Source organism: Eptesicus fuscus, chromosome 3, assembly GCF_027574615.1.
Source record: "Eptesicus fuscus isolate TK198812 chromosome 3, DD_ASM_mEF_20220401, whole genome shotgun sequence".
NCBI lineage: Eukaryota > Metazoa > Chordata > Mammalia > Chiroptera > Vespertilionidae > Eptesicus > Eptesicus fuscus.
In genome coordinates, this window is record NC_072475.1 from 64,510,486 (window position 1) to 64,531,168 (window position 20,683).

At 41.4% G+C, this 20,683-nt stretch overlaps 1 non-coding gene across 1 annotated transcript in view; it reads left to right on the forward strand.

The window, feature by feature from the left end:
* The first annotated feature begins 8,464 nt into the window (after positions 1 to 8,464).
* The window catches only part of LOC103290701 (uncharacterized), a 608,248-nt gene continuing 596,029 nt past the window's right edge, over positions 8,465 to 20,683 (forward strand). The window contains exon 1 of the transcript XR_008555587.1: positions 8,465 to 8,514. This is a non-coding gene — a transcript (uncharacterized LOC103290701). The remainder of the gene's footprint in view (positions 8,515 to 20,683) is intronic.

The following is a 20,683-nucleotide window of genomic DNA, read 5'->3' on the forward strand; positions in this document are numbered from 1 at the left end:
GGGTTTCTTCACTAATCCTGACCTCTAAGAGATCAGGGTGGGACCATTTATAGTGACACATGTGTCAGGCATTAAAGTACAATTTATTTTAGAGAGAGAGAGATCCATGAGTTTTCAAAGCAACCCTGGATAAAAGCAACAGCATCAGTAGAAGTCCTGGTGAATAAACCAGATAGATACTCTGGTCATGATACAATAAGTAGGAATGACACCTTGGACTCAATAAGCATCTCAAGAATCTTAGACTTTCATTGGGACATCCTGAGTTAGAACGAAAGACATCTATGGCCCTATTTGATGATGGTTGGGAATTTTTAATTTGAATATTGAAAGGTATGTGACCTGGTTTTGTATGCTTAATTTGGTAAATTGATATATATTTATTCATCAAGGTTCCAGTCATGATGGAATAGCTTATTGCAGACTAATTTTATGCCAGAAAAAAACCTATAAAAGCTGAATAAAATATAAGTATATAAAACATTTGTTTGAAGACAACTGGTGCAGATTTTGAGGAGCTATGATTCCTGAGAGAAGGAAAACATAACAAGGAGAGCTTTAAAGTCAATCTGGCCTTTTCCCTGAGGCATTTCCTAATTCACAAAATGAGGAAATAAATTCTGAGTAAAAAGCTACAGGCTTGCCCTAGCCACTTTGGCTCAGTGGATAGAGCATTTGTCTGTGGACCGAATGGTCCTGGGTTCGATTCTGGTCAAGGGCATAAACCTCAGTTGCAGGCTCAATCCCAGCCCTGGTTGAGAGGCAACCAATCTATGTGTCTCTCATATTGATATTTCCCTCTCTCTAAAAATCAATGGGGGGGAAAAAATAACACTTCACATCTGTAAAAAAAAAAAAAAAAAAAAAGCTACAGGCTCACTGGGTAGAGGCAAGAGAGGATAGGGTTTGACTCTGCCAAAGTGGTTGAAATTTGAGGGGCAAAATTTCAGAAAGAAATGACAGATAACTCAATTTTCTCTTGAGGAGTTTGTGAACTTAAAGATGTATATGCACAGAGTAACATCAACAAATCCATCAGGAAACAGCAGCTATGAGGCCAGAGCTGAGCAGACATTTCTTGCTAAGAATACACAGGATGGAGCTTAGAAATTACTAAAATATAAGAGAAATTGTGAATGCCCAGACTTTCATTTGAGACCCCAGAAAGGCTATGTCTATGGAAATAAATCTGCCTGGAACAGACTTGCACAATTAAACATTAATGCCAAACTTCCTCAGGATTATTGTGATCTGCCTGCACCCTATGTGCCTCCCAAAAGAAAACTTATTGCCATAAATGTTCCTTAAATATCCAGAATTCAGTAAAAAAATTATGAGGCATGCTTAAGAACAGGGATGAATGACTCAAAGAGAAAAGCAATAGAAACATGTCCACAGGTATGGGAGTTTTACTTAAATAAGTATTTTATACTAAACTAGTAGCCCAGCGCACAAATCCGTGTGCCAGTAGCTCTCTGAGGGGCCTGGCCACTCTGCGCCTGCTGCCCAGAGGCTCTCCATGGCCCAGAGGCCCATCCACGCCCGGCATGGCCAGAGGCCCATCCGCAGCTGGGCATGGAACACTTGCCTCTTCACTGCGACGACGAAGCAAGCATTCCGCCAGGCCACTCATGCTGCCCGCTCTCAGCAGCCACCTGCACCGGGACTGGGGGACTCCAGCAGGGCTGAGAGGACTGGGTGCCGCCATCTTGTGGCTATGGGTGCCTCCATCTTTGTGACAGAGTGATGATTAATTTGCATATTACCCTTTTATTAGATAGGACTAGAGGCTTGTGTACTCAGGGTGGGGGTGGCGGGTTCCTCAGCCTGGCCTGTGCCCTCTTGCAGTCCAGGACCCCTCAGGGGATGTCCACCTACTGGCTTAGGCCTGCTCCCCGGGGAATCAGGCTTAAGCTGCAGTCGGACATCCTTAGTGCTGCCAAGGAGGCAGGAGAGGCTCCTGCCACCACCACTGCACTCACAGCTGCCAGCCTGGCTTGAGGCTGAGCGGAGCTCCCCCTATGGGATCACACTGACCACCAGGGGGCAGCTCCTGTGTTGAGCGTCTGCCCTATGGTGGTCAGTGCACGTCATAGCCACTGGTCGTTCTGCTTTTAGGGTCAATTTGCATATTACCCTTTTATTATATAGGACTAGAGGCCCAGTCCAAGAATTTGTGCACAGATGCGGTCCCTTGGGGTGGCCTGTGGGGATCGGGACAAAACCTGCAATCCAACGCTGCCTGCAGATCCTACATGGCGCTTCCACTCATCCCAGCCCCACTGTGCCTGCTGCGGGCTCACGCCCAATCAGTCCCAATAGGGAGAGGCTCATGTGTACCATAGCAGCACTTGCCAGCCATGAGCCCTGCGTCTGGAGCCCTCCCAAAGGGAGTGGCCTGTGGAACCTGGCTCTCCGACATCCCCTGAGCAGTCCCAGATTGCAAGAGGGTGCAGGTCAGGGCGAGGAGTTTGTGAACTTAAAGATGTATATGATCAGGGCTGGGGAGGGACAGTGAGAGTGCTTCAGGGCATGTCCAGATCCGTTTCGTCCAGTCCCAATTGGCTGGACCCCAGCAGCAAGCTAATCTACTGGTCAAAGCATCTGCCCCCTGGTGGTCAGTGCATGTCATAGTGAGTGGTTGAGCAGCCTTAGTTTATCATTAGCATATTACGCTTCGATTGGTTGAACAGTTGACCAGTTACCAGACAATCAGACACTTAGCATATTGGGCTTTTATTATATAGGACTAGAGGCATGCACGAAGATTCTTGTAAGAATAGGCCTTCCTTCCCCTGGCTGCCAGCACTGCCTTGGCTCCGGCCAGAGCCTCCTTTCCACCTTCGCTCTGGCCAGAGCCGCCTTCCCCCTCTTGCCTTGTCACATCAATTTGCATATTCCCTCCTTATTGGCTGTGGGCGCCACCATCTTTGTTGCGGAGTTACAGTCAATTTGCATATTCCATCTTTATTAGATAGGATAAGCATATTTAATATGTTTAGAATAAGAGAGAATGATGGAAAATTTCAGCATAGACATGAATCCATCAACAGGAATCAAACAGAAATTCTACAATTGAGAAATACTATCTCTCTCTCTATATATAAAAAGGCAGTGACCGTGACTACCGAAACAACTGAACAGCAAGCTGTGTGGGGCGACCAGGCCAGCGGGGGGGGGGGGGGCAGTTAGGGGCGATCAGGCCAGCAGGCAGAGGAGGTTAGGGGTGATCAGGCTGGCAGGGGGGGGCAGTTAGGGGCGATCAGGCAGGCAGGCAGGTGAGCTGTTAGGAGCCACTGGTCCAGGATTGTGAGAGGAATGTCCAACTACCGGTTTAGGCCCGATCCCCCTGGATCGGGCCTAAACCGGTAGTAGGACATCCCCCAAGGGGTCCCGGATTGGAGAGGGTGCAGGCTGGGCTGATTTGAGCACCTCCCATGCATGAATTTCATGCACTGGGACTCTAGTAATAAAAACTTTAGTATGTGAAAGTTTTGCCTCCAGATAGGATGGAGAAGATAGTAACAGGCCATAAACTCCACTTGAACTTGAAAAAAAATTCAGATAAATTACAAAAACTATTAAAAACACCAGAGACTTGTGGACACAAAGAGGAATTGAAGAATTAAAATACCAGAGAATCAGAACATGCACAGACTCAACAGATACTTCCCCAGGAAAAGTAGTTGGCAAATTCATCTCACCCCTGCAAATCCAGTAAGATATCAAGGGCTTTAGACTTCTGCTATATTGTGCATTTGGGGGTTCAAGGAAAATTTTATATAAGTCTTCAGGGACAGAAAAACTTGTATCATAGGTAGATTTACGGAAATCTTCCTTTTGCTGCTTTACAGGCAATTGTCTAACCTTAATTATTGGCAGGTTGTCCTAACATATTTTTATGTGTAACTCAGTTTTACTTCACTCTGAAAGAAAAGCTTATTTTTCTTTTAATATTCTTTTACTGGCTATTATCTGCTCAAATTATTGGTGAGAACTTGTATAGAAAAGTTGTACTTATCTTTGAGTAAATGGCAAAAAATACCAAGTAATGTGTATTTCATATCAGTTGTGTGTGAGGAAGGGTGGCAAGTTCTCTAATACATCCTTCAAAGACCATCTCAAAAATTATCTTCCATTAAGATTTTCCTGATTTCATATTCTTTCTCCTCAAGATGTAAATAGTATTTCTTTTCTGATCTCCCACAGCACTTTATCATTAAGACTCTTCTTGTCCTGGTTGGTTGCTCAGTGGTTAGAGCTTTGACCTACAGACCCAAGGGTCATGGGTTTGATTCCCGATGTATCTCTCTCATGTGGATGTTTCTTTCCCTTTCTCCACTTCCTCCCTCCCTTCTACTCTCTCTAAAAATCAATGGAAAAAGTGTCCTAGAATTAGGATTAAAAAACAAACAAACACTTCTCATGTTGGCTAGTAACAAGATTTCCCCCCCATGTATATGTCTAATTAGTGCCCTTATTAGAATCTAAGCTCCTTGATAGCATGATCTAATTTGATTAACTTTTGAATTCAGTATAGTGATGAGTACAGTGTATTATACTACATATTTCCAATTCTTAAGAGTTAGGTATTCTCTTTTCTACATTCCCTCTTTGTATATACCACATATGTACACAGCATATTTTATCCCTTTACTTCTCTCGCAATATACCGTAAACTCTTTGCAGAAAAATGCCAAATCTTGTCTATCTTTGGTTTCTAAGTTCTTAGCACTTAAAAAGTTTTTTTATTTTTAGAGAGAGAGGAAGGGAGAGGGATAGAGAGATAGAAACATCGGTGTGAGAGAAACATTGATTGGCTGCCTCCTGCACACCCCATACTGGGAATTGAGCCTGCAACCCATTCATGTGCCCTGACCAGAATAGAACCAGTGACCTCTTGGTTCATGGGTCGATGCTCAACCACTGAGCAACACTGGCCTGGCAGTTCTTAGCACTTTTAAATGCTCAACAAATATATCTAGTATGAATAATATGCACTTAATATTTTTTAATGAATGAGTACATAGCATTTTGAAGAGAGGCAGACAACTTGAGTTTGAAAACAGGGTCTGCCACTTGTGACATTTAAAGTCAAAGTGTCCTCATTTGTAACATAGGGAAAGCACATTTACTACTAGTTTGGCCTCTTTTGAAGCACTTTTGAAGCTTTAAGGTGTATTTAGGATCTATAAAGGCACTAGGTTAGGGGACTAATGAGAATTTCTTGTAAAGTCTTTTCCTAAGCAATCGTCACTTTTATTTTAATTTCTATCAATCATGCCTTCATCACTCTTCCAAGCTTCCTTATTACATCATTCATATTGTATTCTTTTCCTCAATTCTGCTAATTGCTAAACAAGAAAACATGTCTTTTGCTTCAACATAATTATGGAATTCTTGCTACAACTTTTGTGATATTTGTATTTCCATATGTGTGGGATTGATGGCTGAGGTATATGTGTTTGTAACATAAAGACTGACGCACTCCTATAGATAGAGCATTCTAACCCAGATTCTAATATCAGGAGAAATGGACATAACCACCATCTCTTTATAGGGGCAGTAAAGTCCAAGGCCTCACTTGATCACCAATATTTCAATTAGAATATTTTACACTGATTTCTTAATGCCTTACTGTTATAATCCTAACAACTCTCATGGCAACACATTGAATACCTTTAAAAACTTGTTAAAAATGATGAGTTTTTTGGTAGTACTTAGAGTCACCAGTGCCCCATGGAAAATTATGGGAATAACTAAATTTTGTTAAATTTTACTTAACTTTCTAATTTGAAACTGATTATTGTGCATGTAATACTTATTAAGTCACTACATAAGTGATGTAGTGACATCACTTTTTAGCTAAGATTTATAAATTCTAAAATGTTTCAGCTTACAGACTCAATAGAAATTTGTGCACTTTACTGGACTTCGAATTTGACAGCTGATGCAATAATTTTGTAAATTCTGAGGCTCTCAAACATATATTCCACAAAAAATAGGTCTAATAGCGTGTATGAGGTTAAGGCCTTGTACACATTTTTTTTTTTTTTTTTAACTGGGGCCAATTTATTTTGTTTAAGTTCTGGCAAAAATCCCCTAATCAAAGCCAGGCATCTGGCACTTCCTTGTAAAATCCAATTTTAGCAAGAACCCTGCTAAGTCAGTTTAGCAAAACCACTCCCAACCCACCCCCACATCTGATCCCTCTGGGTATATCATCAGTTTCCTCATCCTCCACCTTCCCTCAGGTGATGTCTGATCACACTCTAACCTGTCCTCAGCAAGAATCCTGTTAGGTTGGTTTAGCCAGAATTCCATGCAATCCCTCCCTTACCTCTGTTTCCTTGGTAATTTTCCATTCACTGACCCTCCCCCCCGCCCCTGCTCCTTGGCTAAAATTTCCACTTGCCCATTCTGTATTTGGAGTCCAGGACAATCTCTCTCCCCCACTGCAAAATTCTAGCGGCACTGGTCCCTATTGATGGCCCTGAATAAAGTCTGCCTAACCATTTTTGACAAGTGCCATTAACAATTTTTTTTTTCTTTAATGCATGCTGTGTCCAAGGAAGCCTAGGATAAAATTCAGAGGATTTAACACAAGTCTATTGGAAACTATACATCAAATGCATATCCTATAATAATATTGTTTTAAAACTGCAAATACCGTACGTTCTTTGCATGCGTACTATTTTTTAAAAATTTATTGGAGTGACATTGGTTCACAAAACCATACACGTTTCAAGTGTACAACTCAATAAGACATGATCTGCACACTGCACCCGTGTGCCCACCGCCCCAAGCAAAGCCCCTTCTGTCCCCATTCCCCCCACCCCCTTTTGCCCACCTCCACCTAGACCCCGCCTGCCTTTCCTGGTGGCTATCACCGCACTGACGGATGCTGTTTTAGCTCAAGTCCCTTACTGTGTGGTAAGTTATTGCTATCCGAGTTCCCTAAAATGTCCAACATCTTATTTTGGCAGAATTGTGTGTGTTTTTCCTTGTAGAGTGAAAGGCGATTTCCCGCCCCCACCCCCCATCATGGCCCGTTTAGGGATCCTTTTTAGGAATCTTCCCTGAGCTTTCCGCTGGCCTTGAGCCTCTCTTTTTTCCCCCCCATCAATGCCTGAGGACTGGACCAACACTTGGTAAGAATTTGGCTCTGGGGAGTGCTATGTTGAGTGACAAATGGATGAGGATGAAGGTTTTATTGAAGCATCTGAACCGCATTTAATTTTCCGTGCCGCTTTATTTGTTCCTTAGCCCCGAGGATATTGAATTTTGCGGGCTCCAGTTGGGCAGCTGGGTCGCCGGTACTTCAGGCGTTTAGTACGAAGCAACGTCATCTGCCTTTCCCGTTAGGATAATCTCTTCATTTACATTAAGGGCGGCTTACTTGGAACTGTTTTACATTGCATTTTTCTAAACCTCCAGAGCGGACACATTTTCCCTCGGAGCTCTGGCACAGCTTCCGCGGCCTCCGGTGACCTCCCGGCTTGGCAACCTGCGCCCCGCTCCGCAGGAATCAAGCCTGACCCAGGACGGCCTCGAGCGCTGCCGCCTCGCCAGACCTCTCTCCCATTTCCCTCCCACCGCCCGGGATCTAGCTTCCTCCGGCTGCCTCAGCCTTCGGCGATGGCGACACCACCTCCTCCCCTCCCGGCTCCCCCCGAGCCCGCCGCGCCAGACAGCGGGTAACCGCCGCCTCCGCTGGGGCATCCCGGCTCCACAGGCCTAGCGTGCTCCAGACACCTGTCTCTCACTGGTCACCGCCGCTGCCCCTCACCCCGCCGTCCCCTCGGCAATTGGACCCAGGGAGCCCTTCGTCATCCCCGGCCTCTCGTGGAGTCCCGCCTCCGTCGCCGGGTCATTTAAGTTTATCACAAATAAATAAATAAAGGAGGAAATAGAATTGCGTAGAAAGTAAAAGCAGCCGGGAGGGGGCGGGGGTGTGTAGGGAAACAGGAGAGGCGGGGCGGAGGACAGCCAAACTTTATAGTGTCTGCGTTGACCAATCACGGGTCACTCCAGTCCGGCCTGACGGGCTCTCTCAACCAATAGCCTCCCACCTCTAGGATCACTGAACAACCAGATGCGACTGACCTCTCCAGACTGGGCGAAGGTGCGGCGAGGGGGGCGGAGTTGGGAGAGTGTTGACCAATTGCCTTGTAACAGTCCTCTGAGCGAAGTTTCTACGCCCCAATAGGTGTTTGAGATAGCGGATTGGGCTTTTTCTAGCCCAATCGACGGTGGAAGAGAGGAGGGAAAAGGAGATGGGGGCGGGACCGGAGAGGGGAGGAGAAGGAGTGCATTTTGTTTATGGGCGGCAACCTCACGAGGAGCGTCCCATTCTTATAGGCTCACTGAAGCTAAGAGTGGCAGAAGAACAACCCAATAGTGGGGGAATAGAGAGGGTTCGCGGCGTGAGGCGCCCAATGTGGACCTTCTGCCGAAGAAGTAAGGGCGGGGAAGTTTAGGAGTTGAGGAAAGAAGATTAAAGAGCGTGAGGAGGTAACGCCACAAACTCTAATTTGTTGCTGGGCGGGCGGGAGGGAGGGGTGTGTGCTTACAGTGGGGGCGGGGGGGGGGGGGATGAAGCGTCCGCGAGGCGCTGGGAGTCGGGGGCGGCGGGACGGGAAAGGAGGGGAGTGGGGTGAGGTTGGTAGGGGGAGCGAGCTGGAGCGGCGAGCCCGCTGGCCGTCGGCCGGCAGGGAGCGCGCGCCCCTGCGCTCCGCCCCGCTCGCGCCTCCTCTCCTCGGGCGCCCCTCCTCGCGTCCGGCTGTGGCGACGTCCTCACCCGACCCGGCCGGGAGGAAGGCAGCGCGGGAGGGTCTCCGGTTCCAGGAGCGGGCGGGGCGTCCTGCAGCTGGAAACGTGTGTTCTACCTACTTTTTTCTACTCCTTGCGCCTGGAGCTGCCGCTTCCAAGAAGAGGAGCTGAGGGCGACTAGCCTGGGCTCCGGAGCTGCTAAAAGCGTCCGCTTGTCTTCCGCCCCCTCCCTCCTGTCCCCCCTACTTGCGTTGGCCCTTGCGGTCTCTGGAGCGTCTACAGAGACCTGGGGAGCGGGAGATGTCCCGGCCCCAGAGCCGCTGGACGCCTCTCCGGACCTCGGAGCTCCTGGCCCCCGCCTGCTTCGCTGCTATGACTGGAGAGGAGGGGGCTTGGGAAAGGAATACACACCTTCCCTTCTTCTCTGCTCCTTTGGGCTCCTTTGAAAACATTAAAAAATGTTGACTCCTTTTCAGTAGCCGAGATAAAAAACGGTTGGAAGCTTTTTGAAAGTTTAAAAGAAACGCACTCTATTACATTGTTTAATGCATGGCTTTAAATCTGTGTGGCTTTCTGGTCCTCTCCCACCACCCAGCCCACGCCCCCTACCTCTCCGAAGCTGTTCAACGTTTTAAGGCTGTTGAGGAGGCAGGGATTTCCTAAAAGTTCTATTGATAAACACACTTGCACAACATATGCTAGGCACACACATAAACTATAAACACTAGCTAAAAACACAATATGGCGAACAGCTACACTACCTAGCGCTGTTATCCGCTGATCTGGAACACGGGGCCCGTTGAATGGGGTCAGTAGCAGGATGATGGTTCTCCAATGGAAAAGTAAAAGTAATTTGGCAGCCTGTGGCTTAAGTACTGTCCTCAGAATCAGCATTGGCCCAAGCTAAATTGAACCTGTTAACTTTCTAGAAACATGTGAAAATTGTCTTCATCATTCACCATTAAAAAGACCAAAATGTTGCTAAAGGCGAGAGTTTTTTTGTTTGTTTGTTTTACTGTGTGGTCATATATGTGTGAATTTTAGCTCATAAAATGAGCAGAGGACAGTTTTTATCCCACTGTTTACAAGTGAACTCAAATCTAAAGTTACTGTAGTAGCTCGTTGCTTTTGAAAATGTTGAAACCTAGATTCTAACGACCAACTTGTAAATAAATTCTATCGCTGTAAACACTATTTAAGTTATTAACAAACTCAAAAATGGTTTACTCTCCTACCTGTTGCTCCTAATCCCAAGTAACCTTTGCTATCACGTGGGAATAGTTAAAATGAACCTTCATCCCTCCTCTCACCCTCCACATGTAAATTTCACCAGGCCAGATTTAGCTTTATGCATTTATGCTTTATAATTAGGGGGTTTCTAGGAAAAGGACAAAACCCTTAAACAATTTACATTGATTTTTCATCCCTTTGTTTGCTTTTGGTTATTTTTATTCAGACTGTATCCAAGTTGTCCATGCACATATAGTGCTCCGGTATCATTGTGCCCTCTCAGGAATAGTCTTCTCTCAAGAAAGCTTTTGGAATTGTTTTTGAAGAATTGTTAATGTTACTCATTGTGTAGTGCTCAAGAATCAGTTCCTAAAATCGGGGTTGTGAGTTCCATTGAGCTCAATTTTGGAGGGCTTTAGGCTTGAGAATATTCAAATTAACAGGAGAGAAGAAGAAGTAGAAAAGTAAGTTTTATAGAAATTTATTAGCTGCTCAGTGAGTCCAGCAGTTTGGTTGTTTGGCTTTGTGATTTCACATCTCACAGACCAGTGGAATACAGGCCTTTTGCATATGAAGATCAGGTGACAAATTAACTGGCTACCAATGTCCAAAGCAGTACATCCTTTTTATGGTGAGGTCCTGATTTTAACAGACTAAAAAAGTTTAAGATTAAAAATGTCAAATTTTACTCACTTTCAGGAAGAAGTCTTTATGCTTAATGTCTAGTCCAGTTAAGATGTCAGTATTTTGAGATTACTACTGCACCAAGAAAAAACAGATATAATTCATGTGTACACTGACTAGCCACTGGAAGACAATATGAGTTTAAAAGGAATAGTAGAAGAAGAACTTCCATGTGAGGGTTCTAATTTGGGGTGCATGTGTATGCTTAGAACTACTAGTTGATATGATGCCAGAAAGTTTTTGAGACCCACAAATATACAACTACTTTTGCTATCAAATTAATTCAAATTTGACTGCTTTGTATAGGAATAAACTCTATGAAAAAAAGTCATTTTAAATGAATTGCTTTTATCTCAGAAATGAAAGTCTTCAGACTTTCTCTGACAAAATTGGAGTTCCTAGAAAAAAAAAAAAGGCTACACTGAATAATTCTATCATTTTAGAAGAGCAATAAAAGGTACAACTAAGTTCCTTTAAAGGATCTGACATTTATAAATGAATTACAAATTATTCTGAATATTTTAGAATGAGTGGTAAGTAGATATTTCTTTAAAACATTTGGAGTAAAAAAAGTGGAACTTGATTAGCTCTGCTTTATTCTCTGAAATAATCATGTTTTTCTGAAATGATTGTTTAAATTCAACAACTTGTTTTAGACACTCTTCTAGACACTTGGGAGGTAAGGTGAAGAAGAGATGAAATTGTCTGCATTATAGAGTTTACATTCTAATGTCACATACACTTTGTGTGCTTTAGATTGTTAGGAGAAATTTTTGAATGAAACTTTAAAACCTAGCTGTTTTCTCCATTTTGGGCAATATGTTCTGAAAGAGCTTACAGTTTGAGGGGCAAGGGAGTGTTTATCAATTGCCAATGATAAAGGAAAAGCTTATTTTGTTTCTCATTTTTACCCTTCGTTATTGTTATGAAACTTTCTCCATATACTAGGGTAGGTTAAAAAAACAACAGAATAGGGTGTTTTCTTTTTTCTTAATTTTAAGCATGCCTTTGAAATAAATAAAATGTTTATATATTTTACATCTATGGCTTGAAATTTACTGTAAAATTCTTGTGGAGCTTTTGTTAGCAAATTGTGGTAGAACATCACCTAGAATATCTGAAATGTTTTCCTTAGAATGAATAAAAATAGGTGTGAAAATCGAGTGCCTAAGTTGTTTTTTTTTTGCAGTTGGAAATTTGTTGTAATTAATTTACAGGTGACATTAAAGAGAGGCCTGCAAAAAAAAAAAAAAGCTTTGTTATTTAAACCTTTCTTTCAAACTACAAAAGCATTTGATAGACACTTCTCTGATTTAATAGAACATTTGTAATGCAAGAGAAACATTACAGAAGATTTTAGCATTACTTTAAACCTAATCATTTAGTCTTTAGGTGTAAAAATCCTAGGTTTCTAACAGAAGGAAAGTTGGTGCCTGGTTAAGGGTGTATATGATTTAACAGTGAGTTTGTTGCTTCAAGTAGTGGGTTCCAAAACCGAGTTCATGGTTCTCAAATAACAAGTTCTGACTTTCTTCATGTTTCTTTGTCATGGTGAGTCTTATATTGTTAGCCAAATGTGAGTTGCTTTCTCAAGTAGGGTAACTCTTTTTATACAGCCCTCCATCCCTGGTCTTCCCATCCCCTGCTGTGAAGGGTTTGTGTTCTTTATACCTACATTAGACCTCTATCTATGCTAATTTGTAGCATAATCACCTCTTCCAAAAAGGGTGCATATTAATGAACTTTAGAGAAAGTTGAGGTTGCCTCTATTTGTGTACCTACTTGCCAGCATCTGAAAATTGTAAATAGGAAGATTTAGGAAAAAAAGCAGAGACTATAACTAATGGAATATGTTGTTTTAGCTGAAATCTTTTTTAAAGAGCAAAGTGGAAGAATGGTTGCTAGAATGTTAAAATTGAAGAACGTATCCTAATTTGAGAGGGTGGTTGATGTATGTGTGTTTATGTACATGTGAGTATATATTTTTATATGAGCAGTTTGTGAATAAAGACATATTTCAGTACTGGATAAATAATTCCAGTCCTGCCTGTGGTCCTTGACATGGAAGGCATTCAAAGTTCCCAGGTGATATTGTTTAACTCACTTCGTTATCAGAAGTTTGCTCTGAGCAACATGAAACACAAGCTAATTAAAACTTTGTAAATTTTGTAATAATTTTGTATCAAATATATTTTGGAAGTTTTTTTTAAAGCATGATTACCAAGCAGCTCATAAAATAAATGAGATCTAAAGTGAAGAGTTCTTAAACCGTGGATCCATAGAAGAAGACAATTGAGAATTTCCAAAAGAGGTATTCTTAGGGCAAAAATTAAAACCTTTACATCTTTCAGATTTTTAGAGTATTAAGCATGACTAATTCTATTAATATTCATATTTTAGGTATATGTAAGTATGTGTACAGTGCATTTTAAGTCAAAATTTGGGGTGTTATTGGCTAGACACAGTTATTTCTTTGCCAGAGACACTAGGCTGTGTGAGGGCTAACCATCTGTCAAGTGATAGAGACAAAGAAAGGTTTAAATTACTAGTCTAAAATTTCCACAAACTTGTTTTGAATTGTATTGTCATTTTGTTTTGGCCTTCGTACTCTGTGTTGAATATGCACTGGGTCAGTCACCCCACTTTGTTTTATGAACAAACTATTCAAGGTCTGGATGAGGTTATTGTCACAGCTGATGTGATCTAGAGGCAAGATAAAATATGTTTTGATTTTGCGTTTATGTAAAGATAAAAAATTTGCAATTGGGCCACCTATTAGCAGTTATACAAATGATTTCAAGCACACTATCTTCACCCACTGATTCTGAATTTTGGGTGTCTTAATTCTTTTGCTTTATATATTCAAGCCTTGTATTTTAAACCCATTCCTGAGCTGGTAGGGGGAAGTAGCAACAGGAATCCAGATTGCCTGTTTTAGGTACAATATGGTGTGATGTGAAATTGAAATAGCAGATTGGTGAGAAACTTTAGTTTCAAACAAATATAAACTAGTTTGCTCAGTGAAGTCATACACAAAACAGTAGTCTCTATTGACAAGGCAAACTTTTTTATTTTTTATTTTTTTTTCAGTAATTTCCACATCATGAGGTCACTGTTTCTTTAGGCCAGTAGTCTATTACCAAGGCATTATATAAGAAAAAGAAGCCCTAATATTTCTGACTGTAATGATATACTTAGTTATGGCAGACTGAGAAATTATTTATAGCAGTGCTAATTATATCAATAAAAATAGCAATATTAATGCTGTGAGTGTCAAAATCCATTTCTGACAGTATGTGGTAAACAGAACTATAGTCAAACAAAGCAGCCAGCCTGTCTCCACTGTTAGCTCATGAATATGTACTTCAGGAAAAATATACACACAGTTTAGAGAATTGGGTGTACTGATTTAATCTTTTCAATTACTTTTGACTTTTTAAAAGATGTTCTTTATTTCTAATTCACATGATATTAAAACGACTTGGATTTTTAGTTTTGAAATTCTTGGTATCTATTTTACTGTGAATAGTAAGATTCTAGAGATTTATTTATAGTTAAGTGTGCTAACAATTTAAAAAATAATGCAAGACAAAACAAAAACCATTACTACAATTCACACACACACACACACACACACTAAATCTCTGGCTTTCTTTAGATGCTAAAAAGTATCCTTTTCCATATTTTTTTAAAATTTTTACTTAATAAGTCTTTATTGTTCAGATTATTACAGTTGTTCCTCTTTTTTCCCCCCATAGCTCTCCTCCACACGGTTCACACACCCCCTGCCCTTACCCCACCCCCAATGTCCTCATTCATAGGTGTACCATTTTTGTCCAATCTCTTCTCACACCCCCAACACCCTCTTCCCCCTGAAAATTGTCTGTCCACTCCCTTTCTATGCCCCTGGTTCTATTATATTCACCAGTTTATTCTGTTCATCAGACTTTTTTTTTTTTTCACTTGATTTTTAGATTCACTTGTTGATAGGTATTGATTTGTTGTCACTTTGTTGTTCATAATTTTTATCTTTACCTTTTTCTTCTTCCTCTTCTTAAAGAATACCCTTCAGCATTTCATATAATACTGGTTTGGCGGTGATGAACTCCTTTAGCTTTTTCTTATCTGTGAAGCTCTTTATCTGACCTTCAATTCTAAATGATAGCTTTGCTGGGTAGAGTAATCTTGGTTGTAGGTTCTTGCTATTCATCACTTTGAATATTTCTTGCCACTCCCTTCTGGCCTGCATAGTTTCTGTTGAGAAATCAGCTGATAGTTGTATGGGTACTCCCTTGTAGGTAACTAACTGTTTTTCTCTTGCTGCTTTTAATATTCTCTCTTTGTCTTTTGCCCTTGGCATTTTAATTATGATGTGTCTTGGTGTGATCCTCTTTGGATTCCTTTTGTTTGAGTTCTCTGTGCTTTCTGGACTTGTAAGTCTATTTCTTTCACCAGGTGGGGGAAGTTTTCTGTCATTATTTCTTCAAATAGGTTTTCAATATCTTGCTCTCTCTCTTCTTCTGGCACCCCCATAATTTGGATGTTGGTACACTTGAAATTGTCCCAGAGGCAACTTTTCTGGTTGGGTGTTTTTTGCTTCTTCTTATTTCAAATCTTTGACTTGATTCTTGGGATCCTCTAGTCTGCTGTTGGATCTCTGTATATTATTCTTTATTTCAGTAAGTGTATGCTTAATTTCTAATTGGTCCTTTTTCATATCCTCGAGGGTCTCACTAAATTTATCAGAGGTGTCTAGAAGATTCTTGAGTAACCTTATAACCGTGGTTTTGAACTCTGTATCCAGTAGTTTGCTTTCCTCCATTTCTTTCATTTGTGACCTGTTTTGTTGTCCCCACATTTTGGCTGCTTCCCTGAGTTGATAGTGTGGCTTTGTTTGCTAGGTGTCCTATAGGGCCCAGTGGCTCAGCCTCCCCAATTACCTGAGGTGGACACTCTTGGTGCACCCCTTTGTGGGCTGTGTGCACAGTCTTGTTGTAGTTAAGCCTTGATTGCTGTTGATATCGCTGGGAGGAATTGACCTCCAGGCCAGTTGGCTGTGAAAATCAGTTGTGTCTATGATGGGAGAACTTTTGTGCTGGAGACACCCTTATGGGGCAAGACTTGCTTCAGTGGGGCTTTGGCACTGAGTCTGCCCCCTGAGTGTGTCTCTTATGGTTGTGAAGAGTTGTAATCTGGATGGTCTCACTCTGATCACTGGGTACACTGGCTCTTGGATCTCCAAGGAGGTGCAAAGTCAACCACTGCCTGAGGCCACCCAGCAGGAGCTACAGAGAGATCTGCAGGTTCCTCCTCTTTGTTTGGGGTTTGGAGGTGCCCAGATGAGGCCCAGCTGTGAAGCAATACAAGCTGCTCTTGAGCCTTGGGTCTTCTTTTGGAGGCTCTGAGTCTCTCTGACCCAGTTGCAGTAAGTTTGGTTTCAGATTGCAAAGGGCCAGGCCATTCATATGTAAAATCCTCTGCACACAGCTTGGGTGGGTTGTAAATTGGGTGGGGCGGGGTCTCAGGGAATCACCAGGGTGGAGCAAACAGCAATGGCTGACCCTCAGCCCTGCCCCGAAGAGGTTCCTGGGTTTCTGTGTCCTGCGGCAACTTGCAGGAACAATGATCGCTGCAAGCACCTCTGAGAGAAAGCTGTCCTTGTGTTCCAGCCAATGCCAGACTGTCCAGTTTCTCCCCGTATGAGTCTGGGTCCCCAGATCTCGCCTGGAACTGGAGTTCAGAGAAGTTGGGAACTTGTATCTCCCTCCCAGTTGAAAAAGACAACAGTGTTCTCAGTTGCCAGCCCCTTTCCGTGCGCTCCTCCGTACTTCCACACTTCACTTCTGCACCTCTGCACCTCCTCCGAGTTTCAGTGTGCTTTTCTCTTTCCTTCTAGTTGTATAATTTCCACTCAGCCAGCCTTCCCCTGGTTCTGGATGATATCCATTTTGTCTTTTAGTTGTAGTTTTGAAGTGGTTGTGCGAGGCAGCAAGTTCAGGTGTTTACCTATGCTACCATCATGGTTTCTCAAGTCTTTTTTATGGTTTTGATATAAGGAAGTGCATACATTTCCTGTGGTGTTTTCATTACTTTTGAATTTATGATATTTTATCCTTTTATTGATTTCAGAGAGGAAAGGTGAGGGAGAGAGAGATAGAATCATCAGTGATGAAAGAGAATCATTGATGCCTGCCCCCCACTGGGTATTGAGCCTGAAATTTAGACATGTGCCCAGACCAGGAATGAAACTATGACTTCTTGGTTCAGATTTCAGTGCTTATTAACCTCTGAGCAACACCGGCTGGGCTGAATTTTATGATATTTTAAACTTACTTTCCTAGGAATATAAAATCAAGATAATAGAAGTCATTAAATTTAAAGGTTTTAACTTAAAGGGACAACATGTAACTTTTAACACCCCCCCCCCCAATATATTATATTTAACTCTCTTATGTTACTGTACATTGTCAAGAATCTCAGATGTAGAGTTAGGAAAGATTATCCTAGGTCTAGTTGTATGATCTTGGGCATGTCATATAATCTCTTTGGATCTCTCCCTGAGCTTCAACTTCAGGGATCCTTTTAGTTTTAATAATATGAGTATGTTTCTTTCAACAATCAAATATTTTAGTTTCAGATAATGTTAGGGGAAGTGATGGTTAGGGTTCCAGAAAAGAGTATATGTAAAATATTTGACTTTGCTTTTGATTTTTAGTCCTTGATAAAACTTTTTTAAAATGATATTTCCTTTTAAATATGTCATAGTATTATAAGTACTACATAATATTAAGTATAGGTAGTTAATATTATGTACTTATAATCTTTTATAATTTGTTATTATAATAAATTTATTAGTTTACATAAGTAAACTTTTTTACCAATCCTTCACTCATGAAGATATTTTGATAATAGAATTTATAAATATGATATTTTTGCATTTCACTCTACCTAAAGTTGATTAACTGGGGAAGGCAGGTAATATTAACTCACAGTCATTTTCTAATTCCATAAAACAGTATAGTCAGATAAATTGATATATTTCTTCAAAGTGAAAAGATAAACTTGGTTTTTGTGCCTCTCTAAGCAAAAAATCAGGAGCCATCTCCATATAGATCTTATAAAATTAGTAATTTTTAACTACTGCTTGATTTTTGATCAGTATAACATACCCATCTGCAGATAGATTTACATAAAAGCGTTGATAAGACAGACAAAAGAAGTTGACCATTTTGATGAAGAATAGTGGAAAGAGTCTGTATTAGAAAAGACTTTAAAAATATTTCACTGTTTTATATAGAAACAAACTGCCACAATTCTTGTGTCCCCACATGATAGGTCTTTATTTAAATAAACCTCAAAATTTTCATTTAACATTGAAAATAAAAATTCACTCTCAGTTTCGTTTTAATTGACTCATATTCCTTTTGCTGGTAACGAGAGGCTCAAAACCATCAAATACTTTGCTGTTTCCATTTGTGAATAGGTAATGTGGAGAAAGCTATACTATCTGGATCCCCCACCCCCTTCCCTACATCCATCCACAGCTCCAGATATTTCTGGCACTGGTTGTAACATTTTTATAAATCACCTCATAGACAGAATATACAGCATACTCTCTAATACAGGGTGGAGAAAAGTAGGTTTACAGTTATGACTTTGTGAAACAGTTTATTCTTCCACTATTATTTATTAATTATTGTATTATTTTTCATACCCACACCTGTAACTTGCCCTGTATATTAGATAAGGGTAACTTATTCAGGCCTTCTTAATGTCTAGTTGATAGACATGGCAAGAAAATTTAGATCAATGATTCGACACAAAAGGTGATAAGTGTTTTTATTTGTGCAAATAAAAGGAAAATTATTCTAAGTGATATTTTGAAGGGAAGCTGAGTCCTGGCCAGTTTGGCTCAGTGGAAAGAGTGTTGGACCTCAGACTGAAGGGTTCTGAGTTCAGTTCATATGAAGGGCACGTACCTTGGTTGCAGGCTCAATCCCCAGCTCTGGTGGGGAGTGTATGCTGGGAGCAACCAATCTATGTGTCTCATGTTGATGTTTCTCTCTTTGTCTCTCCCTTCCCCTTCCACTCCCTCTAAAAATCAATGGAAAAATATCCCCAGGTGAGGATTAATAAAAATCCTATCTGATAAAAGAGTAATATGCAAATTGACTGTCACTCCAACACACAAGATGGCTGCCTCCATGTGGACACAAGATGGCCGCTACAAGATGGCCAGCAGGGGAGGGCAGTTGGGAGGGACCAGGCCTGCAAGGGAGGGCAGTTGTGGGCGATCAGGTCTGCAGGGGAGGGCAGTTGTGGGGGACTGAGCCAGCAGGGGAGGGCAGTTGGGGGCGACCAGGCCTGCAGAGGAGGACAGTTAGGGGCAATCGCGCCGGTCGGGGCGTCGATCAGGCTGGCAGAGGTGTGGTTAGGGGGTGATCAGGCTGCCAGGCAGAAGCAGTTAGGGGCAACCAGGCAGGCAGGCAGGTGAGTGGTTGGGAGCCAGCAGTCCTGGATTGTGAGAGGGATATCTGACTGCCCGTTTAGGCCCGATCTGGGATCAGGCCTAAATGGGCAGTCGGATATCCCTCGAGGGGTCCCAAATTGGAGAGGGTGCAGGCTGGGCTGAGAGACACACACACACACACACACCCTTCCTTCCGTGCACGAATTTCGTGCACCAGGCCTCTAGTAAATAAAATAATAGGGAAGCTGAGTTTAGTCTTATATTCAGCACATGTAATGAGGAATTAATATAGATTCTTTTCTAAAGACAATGGTGCAAAAAAGACTAGTAAAAATATTGGTGGGAAGCATAGTGAAAAGAAAAGAAATACATCCTGATCTTGTACTAAACAACAATAATAATAGCAAGAATAGCCAATATTTATTAAGAATTTACTCTGTACCAGGCATTGGTTATATCTACATTTTCTCAGTTAATTCCATAATCCCATGAGACAGGTACTTTCATTGTGCCCTTTTAAAAGAGACACTGTGGCTCAGAAAGGTTAAGTAACTTGTTCAAAGTCACACAGCTAGTGGATAACAGCTGGGAATGCAAACTTAAATTCAACTTTAGAGAACCTAAAGCTTTTAATCACCATCCCATCATGCTTCTATTCTGGGACCATTTTCACTCAATGCTTGCCCATATTCGTACTAGTAATTTTATTTTAAGAAAGTTATAGTGGCTTTGGAGAAGGGCACAAGGTGAAAGGTGTAAGTGGGAGAAATGGTTGCTATGGTAGAGTCTGTTTTTAAAATTTAACTCTTCAGTTTAGAATAACAAATGCTGAGAGAGAATTTGTCTAAAGGTTTTACAGTGGGTGGACTGGGTACTGCTGCCTGATTTGGTTCAATGAACAACAGTATTTCCTTGGACTGTTAAAGTAGGAGCAATTCAAAGGAATCATTAGATACTGGGAAGATTGGGAAGATAAAGATAAAAAAGAAGTAAACCTAAATAGATTGAGTAACTAAGAACTAGGGATCATACAGAAAAAAAAAAAAGGTGAAGTAGGACAGAAATACAATATATTAAAAACTGTGCCAGATCCTTCAGACTGTGGAAAGTCCTTACATTTATTTGTTTTTACCCTTACATTTGTTTCAGAAACCAACAGCTGGCTTAAATAGGGACTGCCTAGAGTTTGGGATAGAAAGACTGCTCAGGTTTTGACACAAAACAAACATGATCACCAATACTAATTTAGAATTAGTCAATAAGTTTATGTGCATTACAAAGAAATGCAATTTAGTACAAAAAATGTATGTGGTAAACCTGAGAATGGTTGTTATATATAAGTGCCTACTTTGTGCCATTCCATTATGAGATCACTTTTTTTGGGAAATTTCTAAGTTGCTATTTGCTGTTCATTTGCCAAATATAAGAAAACACTTGTTAGCTTTTCTAGAGATTGTATAGGTGAAATAAATAGTACTTTAATTTAATTTCATTATGTAGTTTAACTTTTTATCTCCTCCTTAACAC